Raw genomic sequence first — 22,795 nt, forward strand, 5'->3', positions numbered from 1 at the left:
GAAATTCCCTGGGCACTGTGCTTTGCGTTCTGTTCCAAATAAACTGTTTTTAGACTCTCCCTGGGCCACTCCAGTAGGAGAGACAGGGGACCAGACTACTGAGGGAAAGGAAGTGCAGTGAGTGCCACGTTTTAAGTATGCGATGTCTGGATTGAGAGGGGAGCGGACAGTTAGGAAGGAGGACACTCAGGAATCCTGAAAGCCAAGTTTCCGTTTTCAAAGGCTGCGTTATCTCTTTGCTCAAACAACGCAATGATCTTCCGCAGCTGGAACACCAGATAGGTGCCTCCGAAACTGGTTAGCTCCCAGCCATGGAAGTAAAAGGCCACTTTTAGTAGTCCACTGAAAACAAAATTTAAGTAAAAATTTCCTAGTAAATTAGGAGCAAAAGGGTTTTTAAAAAAAATTTTTTAACATTTATTTATTTTTGAGAGAGAGAGAGCACAAGGGGGGGAGGCGGGGGGGAGAGCGAGAGGGAGACAAAGAATCCAAAGCAGGCTCCAGGCTCTGAGCTGTCAGCACAGAGCCGGGCACAGGGCTCAAACCCATGAACCATGGGATCATGACCCAAGCCGAAGTCAGACGTTCTACCGACTGAGCCACCCAGGCACCCCTAGGAGCAAAAGGTTTGATTGAGGCTTTATCCTGAAAAAGCACAAATTAAGGATCATTAAGAAACGATAGACAGTTTGTTGTGTGTTTAGCAAAATTTGCAATCAAGTGTTGATTGAGGGAAGTGTCATTTGTTCAGCAAAACTGCCTGATTGCTTGCTGATGAGCCAGAAACATGCCAATAGAGGAGCGTTTTTGACCCCCATCAAAAAAAAAAAAATAAAATAAAGGCTTGGTTGAATTTCCCAAAGGTTCCTCAGTGTTTTGGAATTTTAATCACTCCTTTAAAGGAACCCTTTTATTTTTATTTTATTTATTTATTTTGAGAGAGAGAGAGAGCAAGCGCACACAAGCCAGGAAGGGACAGAGAGGGAGGGAGAGAGAGAATCCCAAGCAGGCTCCGTGCTATCAGCACAGAGCCTGACTCGGGGCTCGATCTCACAAACCATGAGATCATGACCTGAGCTGAAACCAAGAGTCAGAGGCTTAACCGACTGAGCTACCCAGGTGCCCCTAAAGGAATCTTGATATGCTCTTTCTCTTTTCTCTTTGTCAGTTGCCAATCGGTCTAACGATGAGACCCTTATGAGTTCAAGGCTTTGCAGATGATCCCCTGACATAGCTTCCTCATTCCTCCCATCCTGAGTCATTTTTAAAATTTGCAGTTCATCTGGCATTTGACTTGCATCCTGTTCTCATCAGATGTTAATGGATGGCCAGCCTCCAAAAATGCCTTCTCCTGGTCTTGCTTTTCTGCTTACCCAGACCCTCCTCCCCGCCCCCAACTCCCACCCCCAAAACTAGTCTAGTTTCCTTGCTCAGGCATCGCATTGCTCAGTTCGGTCTGCGTCCTGCTGTTTGGGAAGTGTTTGCAGGGACAAATGCTGGCTGGTGGGCAGGCCTTCCTGCTAAGAGCACTGCTCCTCTAGAAACCCACGATGCCTGCGGAAGTGGGCATTTAAGAAGCCTGCTGGTCAGTGGCCGAATGGTACTCGACCGCACAGAATGGGCAGCAACTGAGTGTCTACTCTACTGGGACCATTGGTCCCTCGATGTGTGGGATGGTGTCTGCTCCCCAAAGCTTCTTGTGGCTGGCATGCTTCACCTCAGTGCCTCTGAATGTTGAGCAGGAGGGGGTCCTTCTCTGGGGCATGTCTCGGTTTTGGCCCAAGGACAGATGGGACATTCCTTAGATGCCGCCTGCTTGGTGTCCCCGATGGACCAAAGGTAAGGTAGCACCAACACCCAACCATGACTGCCCAAAGAACCCGCATTTGCACCTCTGTGGCCATTTGCCTTCTGTTTTTGGAGCTCTTGCCCTGCCCCAGACACTTCATAAACACTTTACATGTAAATAGCCTCGGTCATCCCCACAGTGGCCACAGGAGATGGCTAATACCGTCTTTTACAGGTGAGGAGACAGGCTCACCCAGCCGGTCAGAATTGAAGGTGGATGTCTGGCCAGCTCCTTCTGGCCCTGGAGCCCTGTGCTTGCTTACTGCCCTAGGGTGCCCAGACCCGTCCTCATGCAAGTCTGTCCTCCCACCTGGGGGGAAGCCACAGTGACATAAGACCTTCCGGTGCACCCAGACCCGTCCTCATGCAAGTCTGTCCTCCCACCTGGGGGGAAGTCACAGTGACATAAGACCTTCTGGCGCACCTGCTACCAGCCCAGTGCGCAAGGGTCTTCCGAGGGGCTGAGGCAGGCACCTGGGACAGCCCAGATCACCACCAGGGTCTGCAGGAGGCCACGTGGCTGAGTCCAGGTCCTGGACTCAGTTGTCTTATTGAAAGGGACTGACGGCTCTGAGCTGCAAAGTCATGACCATGCCCGTCCAGGCGGCTCCCAAGTTCCACTTGGCAGCCTCCAGAGAGCCAAAGGCCCACCTAGTCCAGCTGATCCTTCGTAAAGGTGAACAACTGCGTGTTTTTAAGGTCCCGGAACAAAGAGCCGAATCCCTCCATGGATCCGAGAAAGGATTAAGAAGCTGCTATCTGTGATGTGACCAAGAGCCAAAGCTTGCAGAACAGAACAGACCATGGTCACCACAAACACGTGGTGAGGGCGCGCATCACGGGAGGGCAAACAGCCAAAGACAGCTGTGGAGCAAATCCAACCAGGAATTTCGGAGACTCTTGCCGAGACTTCAGTGGCCGTGGCCCCCTTGCTTCGTCGGGGCTCTGGGGGAATTCCGGTGGCTTTCCCTGTGCAGGGCAGGCTGGCCCCATCCGAATATGGTCGTCCTCTGCACACCAATGTCTGGCTCCCCCATTCTGCTCATAGCAGGTGCCCACTGGATCTGCCCTTCTCCTAGAGAGGGCACAGTTTCTAGGAACTCAGCTTCATCGACATCCTAGAACCAAACTCTAAAAAGTACTTCGAATCAGAACCCTGGCCGCCACCCAAACGGAGGATTTAAGGCCTCGTTATGCCGACTTCAAAGAGACGGCCAAGGGTTCGCACTGCCAGCCGAGGGTGGGGGCAAGCAGGCCTTCGGGGCCCACACAAGGGCCTGTTGTTCCAGGAATCACTCGGGGCCGGTTCGGGGGTCACAATGGTGCCATTCAGGGGACAAAGAGCCTCTGGCCCAGCCAAGTGTCCCTGCACACATGGGCATCTGCCCAGGGCATTTAAAATAACATGATTTGGAGAAACAGATTTAAAGCGATGTTGCTCACTGTGTGATTCAAGGCCTTGTTCCATCCCCATCATACTTGGCCATGGTGGCCGTGGTGCTGCAGTGCTGAGGCAGGTGCCAGAGCTCCCTCTCAGGTAACACAGGGACAATCACTGTGCCAAGCTCTCTGGATGGTCCCCTCAGGGATTTGATACGCGTAGCGTGCTCAGTTTCCAGGGTTTCCATTGGCCAATGCATGGTCAACAAAAGTCTGCTAGGATAGACCCCCAGGGACACGAAGGGGGAGAAAACCTGCCGATGACACCGTGTGCCCAGTGCTGCCCGAAGTGCTACTTGTCCACTTAATCCTCATGACAGCCCTATGTGGTAGATACCATTTAGACAAGGCATCTGAGGCACAGAGAGGTTAAATGACTTACCCAAGGTCACACAGCAAGTAAATGGGATTCCAGTTCCAGGGGTCTAGCTTCAAAGCCCCAAAGTTACCTGTCATGTGCCACATCTCACCATTAGACGGTCTGTGTCCCTCTGGGAGCAGAGAGCACAGACATGGTAAGCAAATTCTTCACGCCTCCAACACTGACAGAAGATATAAGAAGATTCCAACCCGCACACAAAGAGTGTGAGGCAAACGCAGCCAGAAGCCCAACCCTCCCGGGAGGTATGTCTGAGATGATGGGGACTTTGTTAGGCAAAGAAGGCAGGGAGGGCTTTCCTGGGCAGAGCCAGGGTGGTGATCTAACCCAGGCAGGGTGCGGAGAGAGAGGGCTCAGGAGGTTTTGATGATCTGGGGTGGTCCTGAAGGTGAAGTTAAAGCCTGGCTTTTACCCCAGGGACACCAGTCGGGGAATACCTGTTGGACATAGCAGCTGTCCAAGTGAGGGAAGCTTGGGTCTGGACAGCAGCAGTGGGGCAGGCAAGCTGGGCTGGGAAAGCGGGATGGACTTGACCAGACTTTGGTGGACTGAGAGCCAGTGGAATGTCGTGGCCAAAGGCATGGATCCCTGAGCCAGCCCAAGTGTGTGTCCTCTTTCTCAACCTCAGTTTCCTTGCCTGAGGAAGTGCCAACTATGGTCACCATCATGGGAATGAAGAAGGAAAGGTCTAGAATGATCCTCAAGTTTCTAACCTGGGACGACGATGGTGTCTCGCTTTGTCTTTATTGATTAACCATGTTGCTGACATCATAAACCTGGACTGATATTTTGCTTTTCCCCACAGAACTGAACGTTTAGTTGGCCATGACATAGTTTAAAATAGCCCCAAGAGTAAACCGAACTTCAGTCCCTGGGAAGGAGGCCATTTCCTTCAGATCCCTTCTGACCACTACGTGAAGTACACCGCGAGGGCCCCAGAGGGTCAGGGTCATCTAACCAGACTCTCGCGTCCTCTCAGTTTCCTGGGCATGAGCAGCCTGATGGCCCCAGCGCCCCCCTCAGGAGGGAGGCGGGACAGCAGAGCTGGGAGGGATTTGAGAAGTTGCAGATAAGAACAGGAGACCCAAAGGGCCAAGAGGCCCGCCCAGCACCCAGGAAGTTAGTGCTGGAGCTGGCACCCAGCCCTGGGCCCCCGGGTACCCTCGTCTGCCAGCCACCCCCTCATCTTCCTGCCCCTGCCTCTTTCCCTCACTTTTACTAAGATGTAATTGTCATATGTACAAGTTTAAGTTGTACAGCATAGTGATTTAATATATGTAAATATTGTGAAATGCTTACCACGGTGAGTTTAATTAATTCATTCATATCCAGTATCTCATATGGTTCCAAATTGTTTACCCTTGCGCTGAAATCTTTTCAGCCTTACTCTCTAAGCAACTCTCAACTCTACAGAACCGTGTTGTTAGCTACAGTCAACATGTTGTGCATTACGTCCTCGAACTTATTCACCTTGTAACTGGAAGTTTGTACTGTTTTGACCACGGTCACCCAGTTCTCCCACCCCTCCCCACCCCTACCTCTGGCAACCACTAATTCTGATCTGTTTTTCTGCACTTGTTGTGGTTTTTTTTAAAGATTCCACGCAGAAGTGAGATCACAAAGTATTTGTGTTTCTCTGATTGATTTCATTTAGCATAAGGAGGTCACTATCCCAAAAAGATATCTGCACGCCCCCCCCACCTTGTTCATAGCAGCATTATTTACAACAGCCAAGACCTGGAAACAACCTAAGTGTCCACTGATGTATGAATGGATAAAGAAATGTGGTGTATTGATACAATGGGAACTATTCAGCCATAAAAAAAGGAGGGCATCCTGCCATGTGCGACACGTTTGGACCTCAAGGGCATGATGCCCTGTTCTTTTAAGACACCCCACTGCTTCCTGCCACTTGCCCTGATGTGGACAGAGAGGAGCTGACCTAGCAACGGCACTGATGACATGGCAAGGGGGTGGGGGAAGAGCCATCCCTGTGAGCGTGAGGATAAATACCCAGGCTCAGTACCAGGAGAGCGTGTGGCCTTTAGTTTCTGGGGTCAGAACTAATGACAATCCTTGATCTCACGGTTCGTGGGATCGAGCCCTGCCCTGGGCTCTACACTAAGAGCACAGAGCCTGCTTGAAATTCTCTCTCTCCTTCTCTCCGCCCTTCCCCCCCAGCTCACGCACACATGCTCGCTTTTTCTCTCTCTCAAAATAAATCAATAAATGTCAAAAAAAAATAACTGATGACAATCTTGAGCATCTCACAGGACACACATCCACCGGTGCCCTGAGTGAGGGGCATGGCTGTCCCCACACCTCGTGCACAAAGCACCTGGCACAGTCTATACACGTTGTCCTACGAATGTCAGGGATGACGATGACGGTGGTGATGGTGGTCACGATGGCATCCACCAGCCTGAACCCTGCCTAGCTGGCATGCGGCATCCTCCAGTGCACTGTCCCCATACCCAGCCGGCTCCTGTTCTGGGGTATCTTGGCTCTCCACGGCCCAGCCTCCGCTCCTTAAGCCTACAAGATGCCTTGACCAGTTTCTCTGCGGATACTCACCTGTACCCGCCCCCCCAGGAGGATAGAACGAAGCCAGAAGGCCCGGGGGCCCCTATGCAGCTCCCAGGAGGAAAAGTGGCAGAGGAAGGAGGAAGTGAATTGGCCCAAGAGCCTCTCCTATGATTCATCCTTGCCATGCAGGCCAGGAAGTGATGGCCAGCAAGGGAACCGCAGGTGGACAGACAGCATATTTCCACGGACCTCTCACATCTAGACGTGGGGTTGAGGATGCCAGTCTCGGCCTGTGCCCTCCTTTGTGTAAACAATAACCAGAATGCATGAGGAGACAGCGTGCCCAGTGAGCCGGTCTCGACAGCCAGATGCTCTGTTAGGGCCGCCCTGCCCTTCACCCCACTTACCTGAGTCAGACGGTTTCCTGGCTCCTGCTGCTAACAAACAAACGATGTTGACCTTTTGGGGGTAGCCCCACAGGGTGTCCCACACACCCTGGCAGAGCCCCCTGCCGTAACAGAAGGGGCAGTGGTTTCCGGCCTCACTAGGCAGGAAGGTCGAGGCGGGGAGAGGGGTGATATGGAGATAGAGAAAACTGCCATGTGTCATCGTTGGGTCCCACCCCGCCTGCCCCTCATCTGCTCAGCTTTGTTCCCTCCTGGGTTACCATATGTGGGTCCCCAGTGGCCGGAGTGCATTCTCAGTGGGACTGAGTTCCCCACGTGTTCTTTGCTGTCACCTCACAACAATCTACTAGGTAGATGTCATGACCATTTCCACTGTGCAGATGAGGAAGCAGGCTCTCTGATGGAATAACTCCCAGGCTGAGCCCAGCCCTGAACCCGGACAGGCCAACCTGGAGCTCGGGCAAAGATGGAGCCGTGCCCGCAGAAGTATTGTAAGGACTAATGCATCCCCGACGTCCCCCTGCCTCCCTCCAGCACTCGTCTCACCCACTGTCCCGCAGCCCCTGGGCCTGGCTGGATACAGGTTCTCAGCTGCCGCCATTCATCCCTGGAGCTTAAAAGGGCTACTGTTCCAGACGATGCTTTGCCTTTTAGCAAGCATCGGAGAGGAAGGCTTTAATGGTGCCGTTTCAGACACACAAGCCCACTCTTGCACGTCCCGAAACTCTTCCACCCATGAGAATGTTCTTCCTGCTGGGGTGGGACCACAACCCAACCCCCCCGTCTTGAGGGGCAGTAAGAAGGCCCCAACTTGCCAAAGCCGCTCCGTCCTCTTTAGGCCCCAATAAGTTATTTCCCAGACAGCTGAAAGAAAGAACAGACGTGGCCGCGGACGCCGTCCGGGTCTGCAAGCCATCAGGCGGCCGGGAGAGGCACACAGCACAGGATGGGTAAGGGGATCCTTCTTTCTTGGGCATGGCCACACGAACAGATGTGGGTTTGGCGTGTTCTGATTTCTATGTGGCCTTGGTTCCCTCCAGGTCTCTACTTCAGCACGGGGACCAAGGTCACCTGCTGGATCACTCTCCGGCCACCTGGCCAGGGGGTGGGCACCAGGGACCCTTCCTTCCTCCCTGGTCAAGGAGAAACGGCTCTCTTTCTTCTGTCCTCCTACCCAGGGTGCTGAGGACACTCTGTGGCTCTCAAAGCTGGTGCATCAGCCTCTACTCTCCCTGCCTCCAACCTCAGCAGGACCTCCACCAGCAATGGAGGTCCCTCCACAGCCCGAAACAGTGTGACCCTCACAGCTTTCCTCAAACCCCTATTTGTCCCTCCTTTCCAGCACAGCGAGTGACCTCACCTCCTACTTCCAAAAATTTAAAGAGAAGAGAAAGGGGGCACCTGGGTGGCTCAGTTGGTTGAGCTTCCGTCTCTTGATTTCGGCTCAGGTCACCGTCTCACGGTTCATAGTTTTGAGCCCCGTGTCAGCCACCTGCTTGGGATTCTCTCTCTCCCTCTTTCTGTCCCTTCCTTGTTCGCACGTGTGCACATGTTCTCTCTCTCTCTCTCTCTCTCTCTCAAAATAAATAAACATCCAAATAAATCAATAAATCAATAAAGAAAAGAAAGAGAAGCCCATCAGAGGAACTTCCCCATTGCCTTGTCCTTCCCGGGCTCCTTCTTCCTGTCTGTCCTTCTATTCTACAAACCTGCCTCCATCTTCCCGGACACATACACCACCCAAGGCCAGTCTGTCCCACACTCCCGGACCTCACACCTCCTCCCAGCGCTCCTCCCCTCTAACCTTCCATGGCTGCTCTGTTCCCTGCTGGGGCTTCTGCCTCAGCACGTGGTCTGCTCACCTATCTGCCTCCCCCAAGACACCACCAACACCAAGAGGAAGCCGAAACGGATGAACAAAGAAACAAGCGAAACTAAACTATAAGCTACTAATAACACAAATGAAACCAAACTAAACCAAACCTGTCCATCAACCCTCCTCTTCTCCACTTCACAGCCAGACTTCTGAAGGAGGTGCCCCCGGGTGCATTTAAAGACAAGCAAAGTGATTTGACCAACTTTACTGAGGGATCATTTGGGTACAATAAAAGGCACCCATTTTACGCACACATTTTGGTGAACGTGACCGATATGCACGCCCAGCCTCCACAATCAAAATGTAGAACATTTTGATCCCCTAGCAAAGTTCCCTCGGGCCTCTTTCAGTCCATCCCTACCCCTCCCACCCCTCAGCCCCAGGCAACTGCTCATCTGCTTTCTGTCTCTATGGATCACATTTGTCATTTCTCGAGTTTCATCTCAACAGAATCTTACAGAGTGTACTCTTTTATACCTGGCTTCTTGTGCTCAGCACGATGTGTATGAAATCCATCCATATTACTGAGTTGGAAGCAATTCATTCCTCTTAATGGTTGTTTTTTTTCTAGTATCCCATTGTATGTCTATATCATAATTTCTTTATCGATTCATCTGTCAAAGGACGTTTGGGTTGGTTCAGCTTGAGATATTATCAATAAAGCTTTGTCTTTGCGTGAACATGTTTTCTTTCTTTTTTTTTTTTTAATTTTTTTTTTTAACGTTTATTTATTTTTGAGACAGAGAGAGACAGAGCATGAACGGGGGAGGGGCAGAGAGAGAGGGAGACACAGAATCGGAAGCAGGCTCCAGGCTCTGAGCCATCAGCCCAGAGCCCGACGCAGGGCTCGAACTCACGGACCGTGAGATTGTGACCTGAGCTGAAGTCGGACGCTTAACCGACTGAGCCACCCAGGCGCCCCACGTTTTCTTTATTCTTGGGTAAAAACCTAGTTGTTGGATAGCCTGGATCATGCGGTCAGCGAATATTTAGGTTTCTAGGAAAACCATTTTGGTTTCCAAAATGGTTGTACTATTTTACAACCACAGAAATGTATGAGAGTTCCAGGCCTCCTCATCCTACCACCACTTGATATGTCTTTTTAAATCTTAGTCATTCTTGTCGGTGAGATTTTTAATCTGCATTTTCCTGCTAACCAATGATGTCAGACAATATTTCATGTGCTTATTGGCCATTTGTATATCTTTTTTTGTGAAGCGTGTGTTGAAATCTTTTCCGCATTTTCTATTGGACACACTCTGTGTGTGTGTGTGTGTGTGTGTGTGTGTGTGTGTGTGTATCAGATATATATTTGATTCTCATCTGCAGTAGTTACGTTTTATAAAGTCACGACAAACACTGACTTAGCGAATACTTAACTACTGCTCCTACGTAAATAAAGGATTAGGTTCTAGGAGCCTATTATCACAACATTTTCATCAGCTGACAAATACATAAACTTTTTTTTATGTGTGTTTCTGTTTAAAGACGCTTTATTTTATATATTTTGCTGATTCCTTAAGACTGGATTCAAAGCCAACAGCATTATAATTTATCCCTGAATGAAAGTTATCTAACACAGGTATTTTCTCCATAAGGCACATCACAGTTTTTTTTTGGCTTCTTGTTTTTTGTACTAGCCAGCACTATGGCACCATTTTAAAAAGCAAAATCACTAACAAAAAGCAGAAAACTGCAAAACACATGGCATGCCACAGACCACAAAAAGGACGTTTGGTTACGGTATGAGGGTTGAAACACCAAGCAGGGTGTTATCTTGTTTAGCCCCAGGCAGAATGTGCCCATCCAGAAACTCAGTGTTTTGGTTTTTTTTTTTGTCACAAGTGACAGAAAAAACGCCACAAGCATTGAATTTGGGGTCACAAATAAATTTTAGTGAGTAGATGAATTTGCAACGTGGGATCCACAATTAATGAGAAGAAGCTATATATATATTTAGAGGAATACATGAGCCAAGTTGGACCCAAGACCTTGGTCAGACGTATGCAGTGTGAATATTTTCTCCCAGCTTCTAACATGTCTTTTGAAAAGCAGATTTTAATTTTATGAAGACTGGTTTCTCAATGTTTCTTGTTATGATTTGTGCTTTTTGTGTGTCTCAGACACATTAGTGTTTGCCTAACCCACGGCCCTGAAGATTTTTTTCCTATATTACCTTCTAGAAATTTCATTTATCTGTTATATTTAAGTTTGTGATCCATTTTGAGTTAATTTTTGTGTTTAGCCGTTTTTTCCCATATGAATATCCAAGGGTCCCATCACTGCATGTTGAAAAAACTATCTTTTTCCTCATTGGATTATCTTGGAGGCTTTGTCAATATTAGTGGTCTTATTTCTGAATTCTCTGTGCTCCATTTGTCCGGGTGTCTACCCTTTTGCTGATACCACAGTTTTTATCATTGTACCTTTATAATAAGTCTTGAAATCAGTATTGAAAGCCCCTTTTTTTCCTTCTTTTTCAAAATTGTTTTGTCTCTGCTATGTCCTTCCCATTTTCATACAAATTTTTTTGTCAATTTCAGCAAAAAAGCCTGATGGGTCTACGATTGGGATTTCATTGAATCTATAGCTCAGTTTGGGGAGAACTGTCACCTTAACAGCACTGAGTCTTTTAATCGTCAAACATGGCCCATCTTTCTATTTATTTAATCTCTTTAATGTCTCTTGGTGACATTTTGTTTTCTAGATACATATCTTGCACACAGTGTTATTCATTTTCTTCCTTTTTTTTTAACCTTTGACATCCACTTTATTTTTTTTAATTTACATCCAAATTAGTTAGCATATAGTGCAACAATGATTTCAGGAGTAGATTCCTTAGTGCCCCTTACCCATTTAGCCCATCGCCCCTCCCACACTCCCACCAGTAACCCTCTGTTTGTTCTCCATATTTATGAGTCTCTTCTGTTTTATCCCCCTCGCTGTTTTTATATTATTTTTGTTTCCCATCCCTTATGTTCATCTGTTCTGTGTCTTAAAGTCCTCATATGAGTGAAGTCATATGATATTTGTCTTTCTCTGACTGACCAATTTCGCTTAGCATAATACCCTCTAGTTCCATCCATGTAGTTGCAAATGGCAAGATTTCATTCTTTTTGATTGCGGAGTAATACCCCATTATATATATATATATATATATATATATATATATATATATATATATATACACACACACACACACCATATCTTCTTTATCCATTCATCCATCGATGGACATTTGGGCTCTCTCCATACTTTGACTATTGTTGATAGTGCTGCTATAGACATTGGGGTGCATATGTCCCTTCGAAACAGCACACCTGTATCCCTTGGATAAATACCTAGTAGTGTAATTGCTGGGTTATAGGGTAGTTCTATTTTTAGTTTTTTGAGGAACCGTTTTTGAGGAACGGTATGGAAAACCATACCGATCTCCAGAGTGGCTGCATCAGCTTGCATTGCCACCAACAATGCAAAAGAGACCCTCTTTCTCCGCATCCTCACCAACATCTGTTGTTGCCCGAGTTGTTAATGTTAGCCATTCTGACAGGTGTAAGGTGGTATCTCATTGCCCTTTTGATTTGTATTTCTCTGATGATGAGTTATGTTGAGCATTTTTTCATGTGTTGGTTGGCCATCTGGATGTCTTCTTTGGAGAAGTGTCTATTCATGTCTTTGGCCCATTTCTTCACTGGATTATTTGTTTTTGGGGTGTTGAGTTTGATAAGTTCTTTATAGATTTTGGATACTAACCCTTTATCTGATATGTTGTTTGCAAATATCTTCTCCCATTCCATTGGTTGCCTTTTAGTTTTGCTGATTGTTTCCTTCACTGTGCAGAAGGGTTTTATTTTGATGAGATCCCAGTAGTCATTTTTGCTTTTGTTTCCCTTGCCTCCGGAGACGTGCTGAGTAAGAAGTTGCTGCAGCCAAGATCAAAGAGGTTTTTGCCTGCTTTCTCCTCGAGGATTTTGATGGCTTCCTGTCGCACATTCAGGTCCTTCATCCATTTTGAGTTTATTTTTGTGTGTGGTATAAGAAAGTGGTCCAGGTTCATTCCTCTGCATGTCGCTGTCCAGTTTTCCCAGCACCACTTGCTGAAGAGACTCTGGATTCCATTGGATATTCTTTCCTGCTTTGCCAAAGATTAGTTGGCCATACGTTTGTGCGTCCATTTTTGGGTTCTCTGTTCTGTTCCATTGATCTGAGTGTCTGTTCCTGTACCAGTACCACACTGTCTTGATGATTACAGCTTTGTAGTATAGTTTGAAGTCTGGGACTGTGATGCGTCCTGCTTTGGTTTTCTTGTTCAAGATTGTTTTGGCTATTCAGAGTCTTTTTGGGTTCCATACAAATTTTAGGATTATTTGTTCTAGCTCTGTGAAGAATGCTGGTGTTATTTTGATAGGGATTGCATTGAATATGTAGATTGCTTTGCGTAGTATCATTTTCTTCCTATTTAATGTTATTACAAATGATACAGTTTTTAATTTTAAGTTTAAAATATTTGGTGGTATATATAAAAATATATTGATTTTTATGTATTGATCTTGTATGATCTTGCTAAACCCTTATTAGTTCTAGAAGTTTTTCATAGATTCCTTAGGATTTTATATCTATACAATCATATCAGCTGCAAATATGGTTTTTCTTTTTCCTTTTCAATCTAGATGCCTTTTATTTATTTTTCTTGCCTTATTACACTAGCTAGGACACTAGCTAGGATCTCCAACACAATGTTGATTAGTTGTGGTAAGAGTGGGCATTCTTGTTTTGTTTCTAGTCTTAGAGAGAGCGAGCACTGTGTTTCACCATTAAATATGATATTTGTTGCAGGTTTTTCACAGATGGTCTTTATCAGGTTGAAGACATTTCCTTATATTTTTAATTTTCTGAGAGATTGTATCATGAGAGTTGTTTTGCCAAATTTTATCAAATGCTTCTTCTGTATCTGTTGAGATAATCATATGGGTTTTCTTCATTCTGTTAATATGGTGGATTACATCACTTGATTTTCAAATGTTAAACCAACTTTGCTTTTCTAGGATTAACTCTACTCAGTCATGGTGTTTTTTAAATGGTTTTATATAAAAATACATATTACTAGATTCAACTTTGTAATATTTTACTGAATATTTTTGTGTCTTTGTTCATAAGGGTTATTGATCTTTAGTTTTCTTGCCTTGTGATATATTTATCTGGTTTTCATATTAGAGCAATACTGGACCCATAAAATGAGTTGGGAAGTTTTCCCTCTTTTTTCATGTTCTGAATTTGTGTAGGATTGGCATTATTTTATTCTTTAAGTATTTGGTCGAATTAATCTGGAGTTTTCTTTGAGTATAGAGCTCATATTTAAAATGGGTTCTAAAAGCTGCTTGGCAGTTCTGAGTACAAGGGTGGGCTTTCCTGGAGCATCATTGGAGGGTGATCCAGATGGGCTGTTTAGTAAAGGAATCTTTAATACCACTATCTGTTAATCTTCCCTCTTGCCTCTCAGATTCCTGAGAGCAGACTGTTCTACTCTCCAGCCCGAAGGGGTTAGGCTGGTGGTCTGCCCCGTGGGAACCCAGAGGGGGGACATCCAGCAATCAATGTTCCATGGCATGCCCCTGCCCCTCCTCACTTGGTCCAGGCTCAGGTGTCCCCCAGCTCAGAGCTGGGCAGAGTTGGGGTCTCATAGAGAGGACTTGGTTTCCCTCTCTCCAGAGAAATCTCCTAGCTGTAGGAGTGGAGGACAGACTGGGGAATCTTGCCCCTATGAAACAGATCTTCCAGCCATTCTTATTTTAGACTCCTTCTTCAGCCCAGCCTCTAGAGTTCCACGGCATCAACAGGTTCTGAGCCTTTTGAGGATTCTATGTTATAGACTGGGATGGTTCTAGGCTTTCCCTACTGCCTCCTCGGGATTCAGGGTGTTTTTAAGTCTGAAAGACCAGTTGCAGCTGATTTCCAGCTTCTAAAATTTTGGTGTTCCCCCCCCCCCCCCATTAGTTCTTTCCTTGTAGATTTATGCCTTTACTTTTTTTTTTTTTTTATCTTTATTTTTGAGAGAGAGAGAGCAAGCAAGCAGGGAAGCAACAGAGAGAGAGAGGGAGACACAGAATCCAAATTAGGCTCCAGGCTCTGAGCTGTCAGCACAGAGCCTGACATGGGGATTGAACTCACGATCTGCGAGTTCATGACCTGAGCCATAGTCGGATGCTCAACCAACTGAGCTACCCAAGCACCCCAGGTTTATGCTTTTACTTTAAAAACAACCTTTACTATCATTTGAGTGTAGTTTCAAGAAAGCACTTAAGTAGATATGTATGTTTCATCTGCCATATTTACCCCCCAAAGGACTTGTTCTTATTTCCAATCCATAGCAATCTGGCTTCTGATCAACCACTCCACAGAAAGCTGCTCCTTCCTAGCTCACTAATTAACTCCTCCTCACCAAGTACAACGAACGCCAATCAACCCTTATCTTCCCTGACCTCTCAACAGCATTTGTTACCCCTGGGCCTCCCTGTTGGGCACTGCTTCCTTCCCAAACTTCAGTGACCTCACACTGACCTGGTCTCCCACCTTATTTCTCTGTCTCGGTGACCTTCAACACTCCAACTGGAGCCATCTTCTCGAACCCTCATGTGCATATTCTTTCGTGGAACAATCACGCAGACCCAGGCCAATGACTCCCAAGTCCATTTATCACCTGCCTCTCCCCCAAATACCAGATCCAGGCACATAACTGCCTACCATGTCTTCTCATCCATGAACACCACATGTCTCCATTTGATCAACACGTTTACGTCCTTCAGTAGAGATTTGTTTTCCTCTTTAAAATATTGCGTATTTTCTGTTCTATGGGTTCCTGTGTTCTTTATAACTTGTGTCGCTATCATGGCTGGAATCTCTCTGATGTTGCTTTTACTGACTGGCTGTTCTGGGGCACTGGCCACCTAATAATCTCCTATGGGGTTGCCTGTATCTGGCCACCCCAAGCCTCACTTGTATTTGCTCTAAATGTCCATCCACTGATCCTCTTGGATAATGTAGATGGACAATCGTGTCCCCTGTAAATGAAGACCATTTTGTTCCTTCCTGTGCCTTCTCTCGTCTTGCTGTGGTGGGTCAACTTCCAGGACAGAACTGAATGGTAAAGGAGCAGGCACGGAAGTTCTGCCCCATCCTTGAATGGAAGGAACGTTTCTAAGTTTTCACCGTTAAGTTCCAGGTTTATTCTTGTCAGTACTACTTATCACATTAAGGAAGTTCCCTTCTGCTTCCCGTTTGCGAGAGATTTTATCAAGAGTGAGTGTGACTTTGATCGGTTTCCTTGGCCTCTCTCGGAGACATCACAAGGTTTTCCCCTTTTAAGCTGTTATTCTACTAAATTACACTGGTATGACTATTATTGAGCTAACGCTGGAGCCATTGTTCTGGCAGCCTTCTGGACACCTTAACCCTACTATGTGATCATTTCTTCTTTTCAGGAGAGTAGACAGACAGAACAAACCAGGGCCCACGTTCTCAGGCAAGTTTCACCAATATCTGTTCGCCCCCTTACTGGAAGATAGTCTCAGGGAGCAACATCGTGTAGATCTGCATATTTTCCTTGTCGGACCAGTTTTTGGAGATGGGCTTGCTTAGCGTTCAGTGAAAAGTTGCACCCTTCAGGTCCCGAAGGAGGATGGAACCAAGCCAGGCTATGATCCAGACCTGTGATTTCTGCTTTAAGGGATACAAGCAGCCATTTAGAACACCCCCGCACACCCCTGCTCATGCCCTCAGTGACTGCTTATGTCCACCTGTAGGACCAAGTGAGTGACCAGCTCCAGGGTCCAGGACATTCAGGCTCAGGAGAAATCGTACTCTGGATAGAAAAATGGCTAGGGATAAGCACACTTCAGCTGGTCTCCATCTCTTGGTGTCTTAAAAGTTCATTCAGGGGTGCCTGGGTGGCTCAGTCGGTTAAGTGTCCGACTTCGGCTCAGGTCACCATCTCACGGTCTGTGAGTTCGAGCCCCGCGTGGGGCTCTGGGCTGATGGCTCAGAGCCTGGAGCCTGCTTCCGATTCTGTGTCTCCCTCTCTCTCTGCCCCTCCCCCGTTCATGCTCTGTCTCTCTCTCTGTCTCAAAAATAAATAAACGTTAAAAAAAATTTTTTTAAAAATAGTCAGCTTTAAAAAAAAAAAAGGGAAAAAAAAGGAAAAAAAAAGGAAAAAAAAAGAAAAAAAAAAAAGAAAGTTCATTCATCTCCTTGAGATCAAAGGAATCAAAGTAAAGATTCACCCAGCAGAGGGAATAATTCCTCATTTCAGCAGGGCCCAACATAGTAATGGTATAATGTTCTTTATATATGCCATAATTTATTCAGAATTTTGGTTGGCGGATACATAGGTGAGATTGACACGGTTTTCTCTTCATGTCCTGCATAGACTTGGGGAGCTTCAAAAAAAATACAACCCGGGGTCCAAGCCCTGGAGATTCTGATCCAGTTGCCCCAGGATGGAAACAGGCGCTGTGCTGAGAGTGGAGGGCCCGACTCGGGGCTCGAACTCATGAACCCTCAAACCATAACCTGAGCCGAAGTCAGATGACCAACCGACTGAACCACCCACGTGCCCCAGGAATCTGGTGTTGTTGTTTTTTTTTTTAAAGAAGCTGTTTAGAAGCTTCTTAAAGACAGTCAGGTTAGGAAACTACTGAGTAGGAAGACAGTGGAAGGTCCTGGCCTCAGCCTCATCACCATTGAGATCTAGGAGTTCCTGGAGGGTCTTAGAGATCATGTGGATAACACAGACCTTACAGCCTTATCTTCTAGTGCCAGTTCCAGCCAAAGTGAAGCAGGAGTGTGTGTGCCTGTGTGCACAGTGCTGAATCCAGCTCTCTCTGGGAAATGGAGGGACTCTGATTTCATAAACCTGCGGTCCCGGAAGGCCCTGGAGACTGTACCTGCGTGCCCTTGTGTGATACACCTGTATACTCTTTAGTGCTATTTTTCAGGTATGTGTAGACGTGTTTGTGATACCTACAATACAACATGATGTAAAAACACTGCTGAACTCCGAGCAACCTTTTCGAGGTGTTACTTTTCTCTACCAACAGTTACTAGAAGTACACCTACTATTTTATGTGTCTTGGGTAGGGGGTCAATTTGTGATTTTTATTTTTTATTTTTTTAAGTGTATTTATTATTTATTTTGAGAGAGAGAGAGAGAGAGAGAGAACATGAGCGGGGGCAGGGAAGGGGCAGAGAGAGAGAGAATCCCAAGAGGGCTCAAACCCACAAACCATGAGATCATGACCTGAGCCAAAATCAAGAGTCAGATGCTCAACTGACTGAGCCACCCAGGTGCCCGTTATTTTTTATTTTTTTAAATTTTAGGTAGGGATCTCCATCCACGGAAAGGCTGGGAAGTCCTGGGGGAGAGGCCCCCTGGAGCCAGCAGTATCCTTTGAGTTCACAGCAGCTGGGAGGTTGCTGCTCTGTCCACTGGGCAGGCAGTCACCAGCCACCCCCGCCCCACTTGGGTGACCAGCTGGCCCGGGTGTTCTCCAGGACTTGAGTCATCCCAGCCTGTGACAGTGAGGGCTCCGTTAGAAAGGAGATTCAGGACCCAGGGATGGAGTGGTTCATTTGACTATAGAACAGTAGTAGGGGTGAGGGGGAGGGCACTATGGCTGCCATCCAAGTGGACTCCTTCTCCTTTCCCTCCCCCATTTCAGACTGACTCTTAGGGGATTTCTCAGCCTTTCCAACTTTGAGTGGAAGAGTCTATGTATTAACGGTCTCAAAAGCTTCTATAAGACCCACAAAGGCACCATGAATAAAAACTCTCATTACCTAACCAACCTCATGGCCCTTCCTAACGTGGGAAAAGTTATAAATCTGGGGTGACCTGGTGTCTGACTCACTCGCAACCTTAAATCAGATGGTCACTGAAACTCCTACATGGCTTCCTACTGAGAGGACATCAGACTTCGCTCCTGTGAATCTCAAGGGCACAAAAGCCCTGACAATGCCACCATCTTGAGAACACACAAGACATCTGGTGGGGGTGGGAGGGGGGGGTATTAAAAGCCTTCATTTTCCTGAACTGTCTTGAAACCTCCTGTCCTTCCAGCACTTTCTCCAAACCCCCCATTCACCCCAGCTGGGGAATTGTATTTGGTCCCGAGTAAATGCAGCTTCTGAGAAATAAGCACCTCTACCTTCTCAAGGAAACTTTAGGGGTCCTTTTGTTCTTGCCCTTGCCAACCAAGACAGGTGTACCCACTTTTTGAAAGTTTGCATTAGGCCACTTCGCTTTTACCAAAGACATACATCAGTACCTATTTCCGTCAACTCTAAGAAACCCAAAGAGGATTTTGCTTTTATGAAAAAGGCAAAGGGCACAAAGGGCATTCAGTGTTTGTTTTTCAGCCCACCCTCCTGGAGGCAGTGTGTGCCCGGGGCGAGAGTGGCACCACCAAGCTCCTCTCCCCGGAACTACGCTCAGCACCTGCACGTCCAGCTGCCGGAGCTTTGAATCTGTACTTTACCTCGACTTATTGTGTGCATACATTAGCAAGATCTGTCTTAAGGTATCAGAATAGCCGAGAAGAAGTTATTTTGGGGGTATGGGCATGCTCAAAATTTTTTCCGTATAAATTAACGGTGATCACTTCAAATGATGGCTTGCGAAACGTTTTCATAAAAATGCTCTCCTGGGGCACCTGGGTGGCTCAGTCAGTTAAGCGTCCGACTTCGGCTCAGGTCATGATCTCACGGTCCGTGAGTTCGAGCCCCGCGTCGGGCTCTGTGCTGACAGCTCAGAGCCTGGAGCCTGCTTCAGATTCTGTGTCTCCCTCTCTCTCTGACCCTCCCCCGTTCATGCTCTGTCTCTCTCTGTCTCAAAAATAAATTAAAAAAAAGAAAGAAAGAAAGAAAGAAATGCTCTCCTTTCCGTTAGCACGGAAACCTGTAAACTTATTTTGCAAAAACCTTCAGGACAGAATGCTTAGAACCTTGCTCTTGTTTTCCATTCCTAGAAGTGTTGCCATTTGTTCCCTGGGCTTCTGTTCCCAGACCCTGTAAAATGCTTTCCAGCTCTAGTCCTTTGAAGCGGTTTCTTTGCAAGCAGTCTTCTTCCTGCACAACATAATAGCAAGGAATGCCTCCGGCTTGTATTTCTTTTCTTTTTTTCTAAGTTTATTTGTTTATTTTGAAAGAGACATAAAGCGCATGCATGTGGTGGCAGGGAGCAGAGAAAGGGACAGAGGATCCTAAGCGGGCTCTGTGCTGACTGCAGAGAGACCAATGCGGGGCTTGAACTCACAAACCGTGAGATCATGACCTGAGCTGAAGTAAGATGTTTAACCGAATGAGCCACCCAGGTGTCCCAACAGGTTTTATTTCAACAGAGGGGGAAAAAGGGGGCTGGATGGGCCCGGTGGTGGGAGCAGTTTCTTGCTGTTGAAGGCCACCAGCTTTGGGGTAGGGGCGGCAGTCTGAGGGCTTCCAGAATGGCTCCGAGGAGGAGAGAAGCCCTACCGAGCCTGGGAGCAGAGGCCAGGGAGCCTCTACTGGAGGCCTGGTCACAGCCTGAAGGCTTGGGGTAAACAGGGATAAAGCCCCCAGGGCAGCAGGTAAGGATAGCTGGAGGTTGGAGCGGAAGCCTTGCTCCCCGGGAGAAGGCTAGAACCCAAGAGGGTATTGCCACCACCATCTCTGTGGGCTTCTGGAAAGGGCAGGGCAGCATCCAGGCAGGAAGAGACTGCGGGTGGCAGGATTGCTGGTCACCAAGGACATGAGGAACGGATACAGCTATGGGGTCTCCTCTGAAGACTGCTGTGATCCCAGCATCAGCAAAGGGTCTGAGAGAGGTTAAACGCCCCTTTTAAAAGACAGAGGCATCCCAAGGGGGTTCCTGAGAGCCACAGAGAACGTGACTCATGGGCTTGTAAGTTTGCCTTCTAAGAATGCCCTTGACCATGCTGATGGCAATCCCCACTATCCTGTTGTATCCCCTGGCATCTCCCCAAGAGATTTCTCCCAGGCCTGCCCTCAGGAAGCAGAGAAAACATTTGCTCGGTCTCTGTCCTGGGCCCCAAGATGACATATATATTTTTTTTAAGTTTATTTATTTATTTTCTTGAGAGAGACCAAGAGAGCACCAGCAGGGGAGCAGCACAGAGAGAGAGGGAGAAGCCTAAGCAGGCCCCACACTGTCAGTGCAGAGCCCGACGCGGGGCTCAAATCTACGAAACTGAGATTGTGACCTGAGCCAAAATCAAGAGTCTGACGCTTAACTGACCGAACCACCCAGGTGCTCTGGATGACATACTTTTAAGAGAGTTTAACATCAGCTTTGGTGAGTTGAATCCCCATGGAAGTAGGGCCCATGCTTCACGTATAAGATGCAAATCTTATCCTGATTTTTTAGTTATATCTGCAAATGTTCTGAAAAAAGAGAATCCCCCAGGGCGCCTGGTTGGCTCCGTCTGTTAAGCGCGCGACTTCGGCTTAGGTCATGATCTCACGGTTCGTGAGTTCGAGCCCTGCGTCAGGCTGTCGGCTGTCGGTGCAGAGCCCGCTTCCGATCCTCTGTCCCTCTCTCTCTGCCCCTCCTCTGCTTGCATTCTCTCTCTCTCAGAAATAAACATTTAAAAATAGACAGAGAGGGAGACAAAGAGAGAGAGAGAATCTCCCAGTTTATGTCTACTAGACATGAACTGATTTCCAGGGATATGATGAGACAAAAAAAAAAAAAATGCGGCCCTGCTGTGTGGGCACGGACACCCAGGAGGAAGGGCGCAGCTTTGTTTTCAAGGAATCACCATTGCCAAAGATGAACCTTAGGTTAAGGGCTATAGTCCCCAGATCCCTTGTGCTTCCTGCAGCTGCCCCCCAACCCTGACTTACACTTTGGCCTTGTGAGCCTTAGTCTGAATGCAGGGATCTGCAGCTGAAAGAAATCTGAATATCCTCATGAGAGGTAGAGCAGCAAATGTGACTCTTTCAAGAGAGTATTTATAGCATAAAGCTGAAAGCTTAACTTGAATCGTGTTGCTAGTAGGTGTTTATACCCCCCATCCCCTAGGGATCTCACCTCTAGCATTGCAGATTGGAATGATGTATCTATGTGGTAAGCAAGCATTTCTAACTACAAAATATTTCCTTGAGAGGACAGAGATGGGTTGCTACTAGAATCATCCATTTCTACATTGTCGGAGGCGCTCATTCAATTAACAGAACGTGGACTACTTGGAGGAGTTCTCTCTGCCCCCTGGTGGTTGTAAGTATAACTTTTTAATAGTTTCAGTGAGGCGTAAATGACGTAACCGCATACGTTTTAAACTTACCAAAACTTTGGTAACTTTGGACATACGTACACGAAACCACTACGAAATCATCACCGCTACCAAACTAACAATCATATCTATTACCCCCAAAACGTTCCTTATGTCCCTTTGTCACCCTTCCCTCCCACACCTCCCTACCCTCTCCTATTATTGTTGGTTTGCCCTTAAAGAATAGAAATTACCCAAACTGAACAACAGAGAGTAAGCAGACTAGAAAAAAATAAACAGAGCCTCAGAGATATGTAGGACTATAACCAAAGATCTAACATTTGTGTCATCAGTGTCTCAGTAGGATGTGGGTAAAGTTGAAAAAAATATTCAAAAAAAAAAAAGAAAAGAATAATACAACCCACAGAACGGGAGACCCTTTTGGCAAGTCATATATCTGATGGGGGCTAGATCTATAAAGAACTACTACACTCAATAAAATCACAAATAACCCAATTTTTTTTTTTTGAGAGAGAGAGAGCACACGAGCGAGAGAGAAAGGAGGAGAGAGAGTGCAAGTGATTGGGGAAGGGGCAGAGGGAGAGAGAGAATCTTAAGCAGCCTCCACACCAGCTCAGAGCCTTACACAGGGCTCGATCTCACAACCATGAGATCATGACCTGAGCTGAGATCATGACCTGAGATCATGAGATCATGACCTGAGATCAAGAGCTGGGCACTCAACCAACAGAGCCACCCAAGCGCCTCAACCCAATTTTTCAAATGCCCAAAAGACATGAGTAGACATTTCCCCAAAGAATGTAAACAAATGGCCAATAAGCTCATGAAAAGCCGTTCAACATCATGAACCACTAGGGAAATGCAAATCAAAACCACAATGAGACACCGTTTCATACCTACTAAGGTAACTACCACCAAAAGATGGAAAAAAATATTGACGAAGATGTAGAAAAACCCTCATACATCACTGGTGGGAACGTAAAATGGTGCGGCCGCTGTGGAAGACAGTTTAGCAGTTCCACAAAGAGTGAAGCATAGA

This window comes from Panthera pardus, unplaced genomic scaffold (assembly GCF_024362965.1).
Source record: "Panthera pardus isolate Hobbes unplaced genomic scaffold, ASM2436296v1 HiC_scaffold_26, whole genome shotgun sequence".
Taxonomy (NCBI): Eukaryota; Metazoa; Chordata; class Mammalia; order Carnivora; family Felidae; genus Panthera; species Panthera pardus.